This window comes from Herpailurus yagouaroundi, unplaced genomic scaffold (assembly GCF_014898765.1).
Source record: "Herpailurus yagouaroundi ecotype Mexico unplaced genomic scaffold, PumYag 29, whole genome shotgun sequence".
NCBI classification, from domain to species: domain Eukaryota; kingdom Metazoa; phylum Chordata; class Mammalia; order Carnivora; family Felidae; genus Herpailurus; species Herpailurus yagouaroundi.
This window is the reverse complement of record NW_024412377.1, coordinates 102,813,756-102,828,670: the sequence shown is the minus strand read 5'-3', so window position 1 is coordinate 102,828,670 and position 14,915 is coordinate 102,813,756. Positions and strand designations below refer to the sequence as shown.

Genomic DNA, 14,915 nt, shown 5'->3' with positions numbered 1-14,915 from the left:
TATGGTCTTGTCATTCCTCCCAGATACACCTTGCTTGCTGGGATACATTCTCACCCTGGTTGATGGCCACATTGTACATGTTGCCAGGAGGATGGGGACCAGATACATGGGGAGGTACCTGAGTGAGGAAGAACAAAGCCTTTGGTTGTGGCTTTATATGTGGCAGTTGGTGATGTGCTGGCAGGGGAAGATCAAGAGGGATCCGATGATATGAGATGATCGTCCTTAAAGAAATTCTCAGAGTTTGAACTTGAAATCAGAAGCATCCCTAAGGGATCAACTGACCAACCCCTTCATTTTACAGATAAGAAATAGAGGCTCAGATAATTGCCCACAGCCACGGAGCTGGTGTGGGACTCAAAACTCCTTTCTCTCTGTCTCCCTCTCTCCTCTCCTTATTTTTGATTTGGTACAAAAGGATATTTGGTGACGTTTCCTCTATACCCCTTCCCCTACCCCAGCCATCCCATTCCCCTACCCAAAGGCAAATCCTATTAGCAGGTCTATTGTATCCTTTTAGAGATATTCTCTGCACCTCGAAAGTATACTTTTATTTTGTTATTAACAAAATTGGTAGCATTATGTAACCTGGCACAATCTTGCTTTTTGTACTTAACTATACAGGTTGGAGATCGCTCCATTATTACAACATATTTTTTTTCTTTCAAAATTATAACAGCTTTATTGAGATATAGTTTACATAATATAATATTCATACATTTCCAACTGCCATTGTGATGAGTTTTAGAAAATTTATGTAGCTATACAATCATGACCAGAATCTACTTTTGGAAGAATTTCATTACCCCCCAAAAAGTTCATTGTGTTCGTTTGCATTCACTTCCAGCCTCTACCTCCAGCCCAGGCAACCACCCAGCAACTTTTCATCTCTGTAGTTTTTTGCTTTTCACAATTTCAAATACATGAAATCATTCAGTATTTGTTCTATACCTGGCTCCTTAGATAATATGTGTCTGTTTATTTCACTTAACCAATTTTTGAGATTCAGGGCGCCTGGGTGGTTCAGTTGGTTAAGTGTCTGTCTCTTGATTTCGGCTCAGGTGATGATCTCACGGTTCGTGGGTTCGAGCCCCGTTGGGCTGGGTGCTGTCAGTGCACAGCCCACTTGGGATTCTCTCTCTCCCTCTCTGTCTGCCTCTCCCCCGCTTGCTTGCTCTCCATCTCTCTCAAAATAAAGAAGTAAACTTTTAAAAAAAGGTTGCTTTTGAAATCCATCTACATTATTGCATATAACAGTATAGTTCCTTTTTGTTGTTGGGTAGTACTCCATTGTACGGATATAACAATTTTTATCTCCTCATTGATTGACCTTTGAATTGTTTTCAATTTGGGGCAACTGTGAATAATGACGCTGCGAACCTTTGTGTGCAAGTCTTTTATATGGACGTTTGATTTCACTGTTGAGGGGTAGTTACCCAGAAGTAGAATTGCTGGGTTGCATGCTAAGTATATATTTAACTATTTAAGAAACCGCCAAGCTGTTTTCCAAAGTGTTATATACCCTGTAACATTCCCAGTGGCGGTGTGTTAGAGCTCTAGTTTCTGCACATCCTCAACAACATTTGGTATTTTCAGTCTTTTTGGTTTGGGACATTTTACTGGATGTGTACTGATGTCACAGTTTTAATTTGCATTTTCTTTTACATATCTTTTCATGTGCTTGTTTGCCATTTGGACATTGTCTGTGGTTAAGTATCCAAACTTTTTGCAGTTTTTAATTGGGTTGTGTGTCCTATTATTGAATTGTTAAGAGTAAGAGTTCTTTATATATTCCATATATATTCTTTACCAGCTCTGTTTTGCAAATATTTTCTCCTAGTTAATAGCTTGTCTATTTTTCTAAGGGTGGGTTTTTTTGAACAGCAAAAGGTTTTAATTTTGACGAAGTCCATCTTATCAGTTTTTTCATTGATTGTGCATTTTGTGCTGTAAGTAAGAAATCATTGACTAACCATGGTTACAAAGATTTTCTCCTATGTTTTCTTTTAGAAATTTTATAATTTCAACTCTTACATTTAGGTCTTTGATATACGCTAATTTTTTTTCCTAAATATAATATATTGTCAAATTAGCTAACATCCAGTGTATACAGTGTGCTTTTGTTTTTTGGGGTAGAATCCTGTGGTCATTGCTTACATACAACACTCAGTGCTCATCCCAACAAGTGCCCTCCTCAATGCCCATCACCCCTTTTCCCCTTTCCCTCACCGCCCTACCCACCCTCAGTTTGTTCTCTGTATTTAAGAATCTCTTATGGTTTGCCTCCCTCCCCCTCTGTTTGTAACTATTTTTTCCCCTTCCCTTCCCCCATCGTCTTCTGTTAAGTTCCTCAAGTTCCACATATGAGGGAAAACATACGATATATGTCCTACTGTAAGTTAATATATGTGTATGGTGTGAAGTGAGAGCCTGAGGTCGTGTTTTCTTTTGGGTATAGTTATTCAGTTATTCCAGGGCTCTTTGCTTCACAGATTGTCTTTCCCTCACCGCATTGCCTTTACACCTTTGTCACGGTTGAGCATACCTAGAGTCCATTCCTGGAGTTTATTATATTCGTTCTTTTGTAAGGCTGTATAATACTCCATTCTATAGATGCTTAACTCAATCATTTCCTTATTGATGGACAATTATGCTATTTTTAATCTTTTCATCCTACTTCAAATAACGCTGTGGCAAATATATTGCATTGTAGGAATGTGTTTTTGCATCTTATAGGATTAATTCCAAGACAAGTCAATTGTACATTTTGATAGACATTTACAGATTGCTCTCTGTAGTGAGTTTTGATCATTCACTATCACACCAGCTGTATGAGCGTACTCTCCAGATCCCCAGAAACAAATATGCTAACAAATGTTTCATCTTTTATTTCATTAAGTAGGTAAAAAAAATAGTATCTGGTAGTTTTAATTTGTATTTTCTTATTATGAAGTAGGATGAGTATCTTTTATTCTTTACAAATTTTAGGGTCAAGTATATCTCATTTTACGTGAAATGTGGTTTATGTCCTTTGCCTCTTCTCTCACCATATTAAGTTCCTTGTGATAAACATTGTGTATATTTCCCCTAGTTTTGTGTTTGTCTTTTGACCTTGTTTATTGAGTTTTGGCCCTATAGAAGCCTTTTATTTTAAGTGATAATGTATAATAAATAAGTCTTCTGGGTAAAACCAGAAAACTTTTCCTACTCTGAGATTAGAAACAAAAATGAATCTCTCATTTTTTTGTATTTTTTACGTTCTTATTTATAACATTTAAAGTTTTTGATCTATCTGGAGTTCAACTTAAGAAATAAAGTTAGGGATATAAGTATTTCCCCCTTAAATAGCTACCTAGTGGCCCTAACATAGTTAATTATATAATCCAACATTCCCTCTGATAGGCAGTGCTTTTTTTGTCACCTACTAAATTTCCATATGCATTTGGGTTTACTGATCTGATTTATGTATTCTCTGACTCCTTCTGTCCTGTGTTACTTATATTTTCAAAATAACACAGCAAATGAAGCACTTTATGAATTGCTTGCAGTAACACTTAAGTCCTTTCTCACCTTCTATCCTAGTGTTACTAGCTAACAAAATTCAAACTCTTTTTTAGCATCCCAAAGGAAAATATAATTAGGGTAGTAAGTCTCTTTGGAAGTATAGGCAAGTAATAATCAGATACTACATTTTTGAGTCAAATAATTCGGTGCTAATCCATGGTTTCCTTCTAGAACAGCCAATGATTTTTGGATAGGCTGTATCTCTGTACATATGTGTATGTTTATACACATGTGTGTAATGTCCATGTGCCATGAACAGAAGAAATAGCCCTTTATTAAGTAAACTGAGTCCTCCTCCCCCCAAATCCGTATCGGTTGAAGAACAAATAAATCTAGCACTTTATGTCTTAATCATTCTGGGGTGGGATTTGCTCATGATTCAGGGTCCTCCCTGTCCTCATGTATGAAATATGTGATGACCAAATTCCTCTCCTAGGAGGGTCAGAAGGAGCACAAAGGAGGCAGTGTAAGTCATAGTAAAGAATGGGATGTCTGAGCACTTAGAGGTTGTGAAGGCACACTAAATAGGATTGCTTTCTTCAGAATCATGTGGTCTTGTGCTGTACCTTCTTTTCCCAAAACTGGGCTCTCCACTCCTTCTCCAACATCCTGTACAGACCTGGGGCCCAGGCTGCAGCCAGGAGATAAGAACTCTCTACCCCTGGGAACCTGGACCGAGCCAGAGATGGGTCATTGTGCTGAGGAGGGACTGGGTGGCAGGAACACTGTGGATGAAGTTGGAGGAGATGCCGACTTGCTTGCTGCATTCCTGGATGTCTCCTGAATGTCAAGAAAGATGATGCTGGGAATAGTCCCTCCTTACCCAGCTCTCTAAAAACCCTGGCAAGAGGAGGGATTCTGCATATACCTATGAGTAACTGTGGAACTTTTTTTAATGTTCTTCACCCTAAAAGTTCAGTGTCGAATAATTCAGGAACCCCATCTTGATGGATTAAGTACAGTTCTCCTTAGCACCTTAAAAGTGTTTTATATATATATGTATATATATATATATATATATACACACACACATATATATGTATATAATATACATGTATATATGTTTTATATATTTATGTGTGTATATATATATACATATATGTATATTCATATAATTATTTTTATATATGTATATATAATTATTTTTAGCATAATGATGGAAGATCTCTCTTTATTTTTCTTTTTTAACTGAAAAAGTCCTGTAGGGTGGGAGTTGGGGGAGGGAGGATCCACTATGCTGTGGGGAAGAAAACTGCCTGGACTAGAAAAACAGCAAGAAAAAAGTGGTGGCATACTGTAATGGGTGTTCAATAAAACTGGGTTGAAATCGTGAAGTTCTTCATCTCCCAGCGCTTCCTGTGGAATAAGGCCAGAGGGCCTTGATTAAGGGGGAGAAGCCACCATCTCCAAGCAGGCAGAGGCCTGGATGAAGCAAACCAGAGGCTATTCCGGTCCTCTCCCTCACTCTCTTCCGGCCCTGCTTCCTTTCCCCACCCCTCCAACAATAGCCCCCTCTTGATTTCTGTTCCAAGACAGAACAGTGAGTGCAAAGGAAACTTTAAGGATTCTTTCCACAGAGTTTTCTAACTGGGAAAGTGAGGTGTATGTGTTGGCATCTGCTCCTTGGCCGTGATGCTGGAGACTGAGGCCCCCTTCCTTCTCCCAGGGTCAGACTCAAGGCAGGTGGCAGAGTTTCTTGTCCCCAGTGTCCAGCATTCCAAGGAAGAAGCTGGTAGAGAAGCTCTTCTTCCTGGAAGGACTCTGAGGTTATTCTGTCTTACATGGTTGCTTTTAATTTTTTTTCAAGCTGCTGAAAGCTGAATGTCTTTTGGGGCTAATGTACCCCAAAATACTTGTCACTACCCCTGCTGGGACTTCCTTACCCTGAGCTAGTAGCTTGTAGGATAGGCAGACCCCCATCCCCTCCCCAAGATTCATTAGATCTGGAGAAGTCCTGGGAATCCGCCCCAGGTGATTCGGATGTTTGGTGCTCAGAATACACTTGAAAAACAATACCCCAGATCTTTCCTCTCTCAGATTATCAGGGCCCCTTGATGTGGAGTTAACTTGTTTGGTGAGACCACAAAAATCATACCTAATGTTACTCAGAGCTGAATAGAGTCAAGACTTAGCCAGTAACCACTATAACCACTCTCCAAGAGGGAGTTATGTTGTCTTGGATAAGGTCAAAGTTAAAAAATGGCTTTGTAACTCTTTGGAACAGGAACCTACATTCTGAAATCACTCTGTATACAACCGGCCACAACCCTAAGGTAGTGCTGCTCAAACTTGAATTTGTACCTTCATCTCATGGAGATCAGGTTAAGATACTGATTCTTTTTTTTTTTTAATGTTTATTTATTTTGAGAGGGAGAGAGTGTGTGCAAGTGGAGGAGGGGCAGAGAGAGAGACAGAGAGACAGAGAGACAGAGAGAGAGAGAGAGAGAGAGAGAGAGAGAGAGATAGAATCCCAAGCAGGCTCCTCACTGTCAGCACAGAGCCCATTGAGGGGCTCAGTCTCACAAACCATGAGATCTTGACCTGAGCCGAAATCAGTAGTCAGACGTTTAACCGACTGAGCCACCCAGGTGCCCCAAGATACTGATTGTGACACAGGAGGTCTAGGATGGAGCTAAAGGTTCTGCTTTTCCAACAAGAAAAATCATCATCCTGGGTGATGCCATGTTGTTGGTTTTTAAACTATGTTTAAGGAACACTACCTTAAGGAATACTTAATTTTTAAAAATGTTATTAGCTACAGGTAACACTTTCTACTTAATGAGAAAGCTGAAAACAAGCCAACATCAGTTTAGTGGCCTTGAGTAAATCTCTTCCTTTCTATAATTTATCGGTTAAACAAGGTGGTTGTTTTGTTTTTTTTTTCATTTCTGAAATGGGAGCAAGAGAGTGTTAAGTGAAATGATGTGTATTAAGTCCTCAGCTGGCCCACTCCTCCATAAACACTGCCACTGGTGGTGGTGGTGCTCTGGCGGTGCTCATTCTCCTGTTGGATATCAGTGGCCATCACAGATGGCCAAGCGAGGCCATAACCTATTATTGGAAAATGGGAGGATGAGTCAGACTTGCCTTTGAGTGCCGTGGTACTTGGCTTTATTACTGTGAACAGAGAGTGCATTTTCCAGTTTCTGCAAATAACAGAAACCTTAGACCCCTCGGGCCCCTTGTTGTTATTCTGTATTTATATTTACCCCCTTATATTGGCCAAATAAGTGCAAAACTGCTTCATTCCAGTATTTATTCATTTGATTGTCTCCATTGCCCAATTATGTAAAGGAAAGGGTATTGTGCTCCACAAGGATATCACATTTCCCTCCCTGGCTTCGCCCCTTCATGTTTGTGTAAACTCAGCCTAAGTGGCATCCCTTTACTTGAATTTACAACCCTGCCTATAAAAAACCAGACAGTGCTGAGCATTTCCTACAAGGCTGAATTCTGGCTCACAGCTCTTGTAGCCAAGGAAAAACAAATTCATGCTCTCTCTCTCTCTCTCTCTCTCTCTCTCCCTCTCCCTCTCCCTCTCCCTCTCCCTCTCTCCCTCCCTCCCTCCAAAAACAATTTGCAAATCCATCATCTGCCCAGAAAACAAACGGAAAATAAAATGCAACTGAATCTTTTTTGTGTATCTGATAAATGTTTATCTCCCATGAGCAAGTGGGTGGGGTCTTTGCCAAGATGACACATTAATATCCATGTAGTAGCCCCATGCACATAATGGTGGAATGAGCCATAATCCCAGTCAGTTCAAGTGGGGAATAAATATGTCAAGCTGGCAGTTTGGCATTGTCTAGACCCCAAAAAAGTTTGACTAACTTTTTCTTATTAACTGTTGCATTTGGCTTTATATAAAGATAGCAACTTTCTTTCTTTCTTTCTCTCTCTCTTTCTTTCTTTCTTTCTCTCTTTCTTTCTTTCTTTCTTTCTTTCTTTCTTTCTTTCTTTCTTTCTTTCTTTCTTTCTTTCTAGAGAGCACACGAACAAGGGAGAGGGGCAGAAAGAGAGAGAGAGAGAAGGAGAGAATCTTAGGCTCTATGCTCACTGCAGAGCAGTGATCCCAGTAGACCCTGGGATCATGACCTGAGTCAAAATCAAGAGTCAGACACTCAACTGACTGAGCCATCCAGGCACCCCTAAAGATAGCATATTTCACTCTAAAGCCCACTTATATATTATCTATTCAACAAATATTTATTTTACATCTATTATATGTCATGTGCTATTCCAGGCTCTGGGCACATAGCAGCGAACAGATGAAGTCCCTGTCCTCATGGTGCCTACTTTCTAGTGAACTCGTATAATACACATATCTCTTGATGAAGACATGTTCTTTCTCTTTTTCTCTAAATGTCTTTGTTTTTATCTAAAAGTATTTAGTATTTGAATGGTCACAAAAGAGCAGTGATCGTTAGGCCATGTTTGTTGTCTCTCTGTTCCTGTCAGATGCAGACCTGCGTCCATTGCTGCTCTCTGAACATATGAGAAAAAAATTGAGTGATTTAGGTAGAAATAAGAACAACTTTTTCTATAAGTTGCAGATTTTTCTTATAATTAAAGCAGACTTAACATGGCTTGTCAGTGCTGGTTTTTCACACACCATTATCTATCTTTTGCCTTTCCATGTCACCATTAACTTAGGGATGAGGATCTAATGTCTAAAATAGGCTCAGATGTTTCCGATTCTGTGTCTCCCTCTCTCTCTGCCCCTCCCCCATTCATGCTCTGTCTCTCTCTGTCCTAAAAATAAATAAACGTAGGAAAAAAAATTAAAAAAAAAAAATAAATAAAATAAAATAAAATAAAATAGGCTCAGCAAGCATACATTATAAAAGTGTAAAAATAATAAAAAGCTTATGAGATTAAATCTAGCAATAATTTTTTAAACTTGAGTAGAAAAATTTAGTATCTGGTTTCTTTTTTTTGACTAAATGAACAACGCATACTCACTATAAGATGAAAACAATGTAGAAATGCATCAAGCAAAAAGTGCTGCGCATGTGGCATTGCAATATTTATACACCTATGTAATTGCTCTTTTCTCTTTTTATGATTTATGTATGGTTCTAGAACCCTGGTTAGTCTCATCAGATTGCTTGACAGTTCTTACTTTATAATACTAACGGCTTCTAGAATAACAACTGATAAAGTCAAAACTAATTTTTAGAAAGAATATCCAATGCTGAATAGGAATTCTGCTTAAAAGCATGGTTCTTAAAACATGCATTTTTATTTAATGTCAGTGCAATCCTGAGGAAAACGAAGTAAGGCACTTACCATTCATTTCAGAGAATCAAAGAACGTCTGTATCAGAACCAAATAGATCATCCAGGGCAGCGACCAGGGGAGAAGAGTGGAAACCACCCCCCAGGTGAATTCTGATATACACTGAACACACACAGACCACCGTGAGAATTCATCATTTTGCAGACGAGAAAACTGAGGTCTGAGCCAGTAAAGAAACCTTTCACGTCACACATACAGAGAATGGTAGAGGTCAGACCAGAACAGAACAACCGTGTTGTGACTCCCAGTCTACTCCTTGTTCCACTACACTAAGCCACATTAGAAGATACCTTTTGCACAACAGTGTAGAACAACTCAACTTCAATTTGTTCTCCGAAGATTAAGTTTTCCAAACAAATCTATATTATATCAAAACCTCTTAGTCCAACAAAAGAACCTCAAAGTTTTACGTTATTAGTGATAGATTTCTGGTTGTTGTTGTGGTTGCATGTTTTCTTCTGGAAAGTGGAGGCGGAAGTTTAACCAAGACCTAAGTTAAAGTATCATTAGTATTGACAAACTAATCAGCCTGTAGGTTTTAAAGTTCAGAGTGAGCGAAATAGCAGTTAAATGAACCACACCTCCCACCCCACCACCCCCACCTCCAGCCACACACACACTATTGGTGATCGTGGTGTTCTTTTTATCTCTGTGAAGCTAAGTGGCTCTTTACTAAAATGTTTGGGGAGAGAGATCACTGAGTGTGCTTTGCCCTCAGTAGGGAGAGAACGTGTCATTTCAAGTCCTTTCTGTCTAGCTGAATCGTGGAACTGCCACAGTGGTCTCCAAAAAACATGTCTCCAGCCCTCTAGGGCCAGGGAAAAGGTCACCAAAGACCAGAGCTCAAGAGCTGGGGGAAATAGGTGAAAGGGAGAATAAACATCTACAGCATAATTGCAGTCTTTTCGAACATTCGTCTAGGTTGAAAACTTTTATTCCAAGGCAACCTTTCCCCTGCATTGAGCTCTGTTGAACACAGCTGGCATTTTAATGAGACTAAATCTGGTGTTTCTGCCATTAGCGGAGATGAACATCAAAGCATTAAACTCTACCTTCCTTTGTTTTACAAGAACTTAGGGTTCAGGATACCTTCACTAAATATGTGTCCAACTCTAAAGCTATGAGGAATACTTTTGTTCTGATAGACCTTCGGCATAGTATTGATCAAAGATAATAACACAAATTACAAAGGATGTATTCTATTATCAGCATTAAAAAAATACAGCACCCTCAAGTATTAGTACCTGACTTAAAAAATTACAACTGACATTGATTGACTCCTAATCTTTGCCATGCATTGTCAACAATTGCCATGGTTAATGCATTGCATAAATAATCTTATTTAATCCCCACAACTGTATTATGTGGGTGCAGTTTTACCTTTGAGGAAACTGAGGCTTAAAGAAGTGAATAAGCTGTCCTAAAAGCCTGTGGTCAGTAAATGACAGAGCTGGAATTCAAACCCGAATTTGTATGACAAAGAGTCTATGCTTTTGATGTTCTGCTTTCTCCAATTTGATTCACATCCCAACACAAAGGCCTATAGGACACATCCTAACATAATTTAACATTTGTTTGACAAATTTGTAATTTTATTATAGGCACAGTTCAGGCACAAATAACGAAATCTTCTTTGTGTCAAATTCTGGATCATTCCACACTGGAGTTCCCCTAATGATATCACAGAAGAGCCTCTGATGACCCCAAAGAAGAATCACACAGTGGAAGTTTCCACACAGGCTAACTCACTCCTTGCAGTTGAGTGGAGACAGATTGGTAGCAACTAGACTAAATGACTCAATGGCTTTTTTCTTTAGGGATCTGAATTTCTTCCCCCCAGCATCAAACACATATTCTCATGGCAAAGGCTTAACAACTTAAATGGAAATAATGAATATATATTTTTCTTTTAAAGAACACATCCTGAGATCCTTTATCTCCGGGGCCACAGTGAAGACGCATGCTAGAAGTGGGGCTGTTTTTTGCACCAATGTCACCATGCCCACCTTTTGCCTCACTTGTCTTGAGTCCATGTGACTCTACTGTCACTTTTTTTGTCACACCATGTTCCATCTGATGCTTTTATTCGGTAACCAAAACTACAGAGCTTTCTATGATGTTGTTTTAATTGAGCACAAAATTAAATACGTTATCAAGAAAAAATGAAACTGAAAGAAGCAAGTCAAGATCGCAACCAAAAGTTTTCCACAGGGGTCACAGTGGCTGACAAAAAAGATGCAAAATGCCCCAGTGTGTCAGTCCTGCCTACTTTTTGACCTGAAGATCTATGAAACGGGTGGCTAGGGTAGGTGGTAGGGGCCTGGAAAGCATGTTCAAGTGCTCTTAGAACCATTTTGCATCCTCTAGCAAGCAGACGCTGATCATAGCTCTCTTAAATTGCTCGCTTTATAGTGCTCTTAAAGAAACCCTTTTAAAAAAAGAAGAAAAAAGAAGTCTGACTAATGGAACAAAACCTGCACAACAGCCTGGTTGTATCCTCTATTCTCCCTCTTGTTAAGATGATGGCTCAGTTTTGACTAAAGATGAATTACTTGATTATGGTTAATCTTTTTAACCATTTAATTTAAATTTAAATTTTAAAATTTTAAAAAACTCTGCATGATTTTGTCCTTCACCCATTCAACACCTCTCTGAATTAAATGATTAATATGAGTAAATACACGCTGTCTTTCCAATTGACCTTGCTGGCCTCTTTTGCCAGTGTGCTCTTGGCTCCCTCATGGCTTGCCATCATGAGTTTTTGGTAATGTTATCCTTTCTGACAAATTTAATTGAGGCAATTTAGACTTTCAAAAACTAGTTGTCTGCATAAGCTTGACCAGTTTGCTATGGAAAACCAGGTGCTGGGTGAATATTTTTCAACTGCGTCTGTAGCTTAGTTTTTCACTTGTACTGTAAAGAGGAGATCAATCTTAGTCTTCCTATTCTAGTCACATGTGGTTGTCCAAAACTAAAGCTCTGTGACCCCAAATCTTTGCCGCCTTTTGTGTGGCAGATGACATCTTCCATCAACAGTGGATAATAAAATTTACATTCAGTCCCCATGTGGAACCTGAACACGTAAGCACTCCCCCACACAGTACAATTCAAAGTGACATTCTCTTCTATTTTCCTTCGGCCTCAGTGATGCAGAATAACAGTTATACCTTAACATTCCTTTGGCGGGGGCGGGGGAGGGGTGGTCTTGAATATAAAAAAAAAGAACAAGAGAAGGCTACCCTCAGTCTAGACAATGAGTGACAAAAGTCCCAGAGCAAACCATAGTTGTTAACAGACACCCTCCTAAGGTTCCCAGGATACAGCACTGAGAAGGAGTGAATTCTCCAGTGAGACACATCACACACTCCAGGGCTCCTAGTTAACCCGGCCATGTTATCTGTGCCAAAAATCAGTTTTAACACCCTGTCCTCCTCAGCCCCAGTGCAATTTTATTTCCCGTTCTGCCAGCCTCAGCTCTGCAAAGCATCAGTATTCTCTTAAGAAAAAAAAGTAAAAGCTTAAATTCTGGGTCATCCATCAGTCATACCATTTGATTAAGGATTCTACCCAGCAAGGTATTTTCCATTGAAGGTGCCCACGTCAGTATCCATCCCGGGGACATTGAAATGGAAGTAGAAATGATTGCATGGGTAACTTACCAGCTCCTGAGTCTGAATGGCTGCAGCAACCCCAGTGCTTTACCTGATCCCTTGCTCTCTGTCTCTCTCCCTCTCTCTCTCCCTCTTTCTCTTGTGTACAGATTGCAGGGAACTTAAAGAACTCGCAGGGACAATGTTTCAAATGACTTAAGAAAGAACAGGAACAATACTTCGTTCTCTTTTTCTCAGATGAGTACCTTCGGGAAGAAGGAAGGAAGGGAGGGGAGAGGGAGGAAGTCAACAACCCTTTGCTTTCCTGAAAAAAAATAAGGAAACAGAAGATAGACATCTCATTTTCTCTTAAACAAAATGTTGGAAGGGGCAAAAAAAAAAAAAAAATCTTTGAAAAAAGGAATTCCTCAAATATGCTCTCTGCCCTAAGAGCTTTAAAGAGATGAAAAGCCTTACTGGCCTGTCCTGTCCAAACAAATGGTGTTCCAGAAAGGCAGGCTCTCCTGAGCTTGCAGCCTCTGGTATCTTGTTTGCAGAACTGACACGGCCAAAAGGGAACAAATCATGTCATGTTGCCTCTGAGCAAGGGAACGTTTGGTCTGTTGTGCTAACTGAGGCAATCCTCCAGCCTGTGAGGCTGGGCAGGGTGACAGTCAGCCAGGATGTTTGGCTCTTCTTGGGCTCTTTGAAACACCAGTGTTGCTGCAATTTTTGAGCATGATTCTAGAGCGTTAGAGTTCTTCCAGGAACAAACAGCCGATTTATGCACTGGTCACCGAACTTTATGCAGTGGGCCAAGTCAAAGCTTCCATCTTTGCTGATGTTTTCAAAAAGAAAAAAAAAAAAAAAAAAAAGCAACTTGCCACACTGCTGTTGGACATAACTATCTCGTGTGGGATTTAGTCATCTCTGGAAAAACTGAAAGGCAATTTCTGTTTTCAAAATACTGTGAAGCAGCCTAGTCTTAGAGAAGTCAGCCACAGTTTTTGAAAAGCGACAGGGAGGCTGACTAGAAGGAGAGCAAACATGGAATGTTCTTTAACAAGTTTTAACGGTGCTTGGCAGTCCAACGGGTGGCATGAGCTCTGTTTAGAGTAGTTGCGCTCTGATTGTGCCGTGTATCTTGTGCCCTCCATTCATCTGGTTAAGACCATTTTCACCACAAACAGGAACCAGCAGTTATGTGGACCTTTGTGGCAGCAGAAGAAAAACCAACTTTAAGGTACTTCCTTCTTTCACTCAATTATGAAAAAACAAGTGGGGTGGAGAGTCATACCTGATCCCAAGGAGCAATTAAAGTGAATTCAGGGAAAGAGAGATTCTGATTCAGTCTGTTTGAAAGGCATTTATTCGGTTCTGTGGTCAATAAGGTTACTCTTTTATCCCCACAGTTTTCTTCCCCCGTCTATCATCTCTCTGTATATTTATCTTTGTATCTATCTATCTATGTTTCTATCTTTCTGTCTGTCTGTATCTCTCTATCTGTCTGAATATGTGTGTGTATATCACAGAGGACATAGAAAGACTGTTACTCATTAGGTTGGTAAGAGCCGGAATGGAGTTGTTCCTTGCGTTCCCCGTGGCACCACTTCTGGCACAACTTAAGGATTTCTGGCACGGGTTCCCCCAGCCCCACGTACAGATGAGAAGACTCACGCCCAGAGAGGCGTCCGTTGTACCACTCGCCCAAGGCCACACAGATCAGTGGCAAAAGCCAACAGGCTCATCTGTCTCCTGAGTCAGCTCTAGTGCCCTTTGCCCCCTGCTGGCCTTCCTCTGTACCCTGCCTTTGTAGAAATGGGAAGGAAGCTCACAATGAAAATCTAGGAGAACAAAAGAAGAGCTCGAGGGAATGGAGTAGCTCTCCTGGGTGCAAACCTATGAGTGATCGTGAGGCCGAGGGAGCCCTCTGCTGAGATGGTCGGTAGAACGTGGAAGGAGGTGGGAGTGAGGTGAGGGTGAGTGAGGAGAAGTAGGGAGAGGCTGGGCTGGGTGTCTGTGGCATCAGTCAGCAGAGGGAGTGAGGGGCCGTGAAGGAACAAGGACGCTCAGGTTACAGAATTCTTGCAGGAAGGAGCAAGTGTCTGATCACCCGAAGACTGGAATCGAAGAGTCGTGAGAGCTACAGGCACCCTTTGCGTATTGTTGTTCCTCCTGCAGCCTCAGGCGAGGCCAGGGCTGAGCCCCAGGAGCCCAGTCTGTCCAGAGGTGACGTCGCCTGACCCCGACTGGATGCCGCCCCGTCACATCAAAGCCGCGCAGCGGTGTGGATGGCACGGGCCCCCGTCCAGTCCGGCCTGTCTTTGGGCAGGTCAGCCGGCTTGGAGCAAACAACAGGCCTCAACGTGACAGTTCCCACATTCTGTGCACTGGAAAGGGAAATCCTCTGGACTCTGACTGGGCTCCTGGGGCTCAGCCCTGGCCTCGCCTGAGGCTGCAGGA

General features: G+C 40.8%; 1 protein-coding gene across 1 annotated transcript in view; it reads right to left on the bottom strand.

The window, feature by feature from the left end:
* ZNF366 (zinc finger protein 366) overlaps nucleotides 1–12,677 on the bottom strand; it is a 71,998-nt gene extending 59,321 nt beyond the window's left edge. The window contains exon 1 of the mRNA XM_040451090.1: nucleotides 12,522–12,677. The gene's annotated coding sequence lies outside the window, so the exon portion shown is untranslated. The remainder of the gene's footprint in view (nucleotides 1–12,521) is intronic.
* Nucleotides 12,678–14,915: the final 2,238 nt, after the last annotated feature.